The sequence below is a fragment of the Ceratotherium simum genome, chromosome 36 (genome assembly GCF_057802395.1).
Source record: "Ceratotherium simum simum isolate JZ-2026a chromosome 36, ASM5780239v1, whole genome shotgun sequence".
Classification (NCBI taxonomy): Eukaryota; Metazoa; Chordata; class Mammalia; order Perissodactyla; family Rhinocerotidae; genus Ceratotherium; species Ceratotherium simum.
Window position 1 is genome coordinate 2545843 of NC_141935.1, and position 3297 is coordinate 2549139.

A 3297-nucleotide genomic window follows, 5' to 3' on the forward strand; every position below is an offset into this window, starting at 1 on the left:
GCCTTTTTTTTTTCTAAGTAAATATTCCTTGGAGCAGCTGTCAGAACCAGCAGCCTGCTCAACAAGGAGGCTGGCTCCAACGGCGATTCTGCTGTTTAGTCTCCTCCCCATGCTGCAGGCACACTGGCACGGGGGTTATTGTTGAGTAAATGAACGTTAGGAAGAAAGTAGGTGACGGAAGCTGGATGAAATGGCCAGGGCTCCTTTCAAAAGATAAATATAAAATACCTATTTTTATTTTCAGTTGTTTTCCCTTCAGCTTGGTAAACATAAATTTATGTTTAATATGAGCTGCTTATCAAAATAATGCCAAGTTAATTTTGCTTTGCAGTTTTAGTTGTCTGTTAATGTCACTTGGCTCATTCAGTTGACAATAGTAAGTCCTGGAAGGGAAGATGGGTGTTTTGCTCGGTCCGTCAATATTTTCATTTCTTTGAAAACCGTTAATGGGCCGGCTCTGTGGCTTAGCGGTTAAGTGCGCGCGCTCTGATGCTGGCGGCCCGGGTTCGGATCCCGACAGCACACCGAGGCACCACTTCTCCGTCCATCCTGAGGCCGAGTCCCACATACAGCAACTAGAAGGATGTGCAGCTATGACATACAACTATCTACTGGGGCTTTGGGGGGAAAAAATAAAAAATAAAAAATAAAATCTTTAAAAAAAAAAAAAAAGAAAACTGTTAGTATCAGTTTAGTTGGGGGTTTAGACAGTATGTGACATAAATGCTGACCTTGAGCAAGCTTTGCGTCCTCAGCGGCCTCCCTAGCGCCGTGTGGGATGACTTAGCTAACTCACCAGAGCCCCTGGGGAGCTTCTGAGTTTCCGAGTGTGGTCTCCACCCAAAGGAAAGCGAGGTCGGAGGTTACCGCAGGAGCGTGTGAACCCTGAACACTGGCTCGCGCCCTGTTTCTGTCTGTCTGCTACCTGCTGAGTGGTGAGGATGGTCCATTGCAAGGGACGGACATGGGGTAGCAGAGGTGCACTGAGAGGCTGAAATCAAAGCAGTAGCACAGTGCCTCACATGTCTAGTAAGTGCCTTGAAAGTGCTGGTAAGGATCACTAGAGAAGGGGCAGTTTTTCACTAGACTCAAACTTGTGTATAAATAAAAGCAGTATGGCTGTAAAAATAAGAAAGCTTTGCGAGTCAGCCTTTATAGAAGACTACTGAAACAAAAATAGATAATATTGAGCCCTGAGGTAACCTCCCTGCTCAGCTTCATGTGCTGGCGTCTGGCTTCTCTCCCCATCGAGGCACGCTGGCCCTTCCGTCATCTCTGTTAACCTTCTTACAACCACCTGCCCCGCCCACTCTCATTTTAAGCTTTTTCATTGCATTGGGCTCTGTGGACCACCCTCTCTGAAACTCGCGCTTCTTGAGGCGGCGGGTGAGTGAGACGGTGTGGGGAGGGGAAGAGGCCGTAGCTCACGGGCTCCTTGCGAGGATGAAACGTCCTTGCGTCTGTGAAGCACCCGGTGGGGAGGCAGGCAGCTAGAGCCCTTCCTCGTCCTTCTACACAATCTTCCTATGCCTCTCATGGCTTCTTCCTGCTTCTCTAAATCTCACCCCTTGGCCCCTCATTCTTTAAGATTTCCCCTTGGCCACATCTCTCGCATCTTCCTTCTCTCGCATCTCGGCTGTCGTTGGGGGTACTGCAACGCAGTGGTTTCCTCAATGTATTTTACAAACCAAAAGTTTAAACTTTAAAAAAAAATGGGTCCCAGTGTTGCTAATATTTTTTTCCCAATTAAGGATGTTATTTTTAAAAAGCTACCATCTATCATTTCATGAAAGAGAGAACGTGTAATAGAGAACAAGAAGGAAGGACGTACTCTCCAAATAAGGGCCAGTTATTCCCAAGAAAGGACAGATAGCAACCTTAGACCAACGTACTATATTATAAAATTTTAAATGATAGATTTTTGTGAAAAATCATTATATAGTTTAAAATTTTACTTAGCTGAAATAACTAGTCATATATACTCTGACAATTGTTTTACTCTTCCAGTAACTATGTATTCTATGACAGAGGCACTGAATTAACTTTTTAATTGCTTTAGTGCCAGATCGAAGCAAACATCTTTTATGTATCAAACACCTTAATGCCTGAAATATAAGTGACTGGTAGACCCTGCAATATGCAGTGCCATTTTATTAGATACTTTCCATGCCATTCTATTAGTATTTCTAATACCAAGCATATTTTTAAAATCAGAACTTTTTTCAAAAAGCCAAAGCTTTTTGTGATTTCATAACATCTTTATAAAGAACATTGCCACATATTTAAACTATGACTCACACTGATTAATTTACTTTAATAAATCTTATTTGGATCCATGAACTGTCATATTTTCTGATGAAACTATGTTATTTTCTTTTGGCAGGCTAAATGTTATTCAGGTTATGCCCTTCTATGGAATTAATATCAGCAAACCTCTTACTGCTTTGTTATACTTTCTCCTTGCCACAATCAACACAAAGTTTGCCCCATAAATGTAGATGGGTGTGGTACAGTATGACAGAATGATATGTCATTCAAGGTGACTTTCCTGGCAGCCACAAGTGAACTGACTCTGGGTAGATAGGACTCTTTTGTTGTCTCCAAGGCACACTTAGAGTGACCCCGGAGGCTCTAGGGCCACCGTGAAAACCAACCAAGGTTAATTAAGTCAACACAGTTCTCTTGTTCTGCTGTTAGTTCGAGGACCTGTTTTATAATGTGTAGCATGTATGGTCTTATTTGACAGAATTACGAATAAAGTAAATACAAGACAAATGTTTAGTTTTTAAATATTTACTAATAGTAATTTGTAAAATGTTTACAAACAGTAATTTTAATATTTGAATTTTAGCTTTCTAAACAATTTGCATATCATCCCTCTTTTTCTCATTTCATCTCAGAAAGATAAAAACTTAGCAAAGCTGTTTGCAAATAACTGGGTTCCAGGTACAGCTCCACCAGCTGTTTTTAATTAGGGGAAATTATTACTCTCTCTAATCTTTAGGTTTGCTCCTCTGTAAGATGAGAAGGTTTGCTTTAAGCTTCTCGGAGTTCTCAAATCTACAGTTTCTGTGCTTTGTACTTTTAAATCCCTCTCTCCAGGTCTGGAATTTGCTCCAGAATAATACCCAGTGGGGAGTCTGGATAAAAAGAGGTTGGCCGAGAGTTGACCATTCCTGAAGCCAGGTGATGGGTGCACGGGAGTGCATTACTCTTTGGGCTACATTTGATGTATTTGAAATACTGCATAATGAAAACTTTTATATATATAATCTCCAATCCCATCTTTTCACTTGT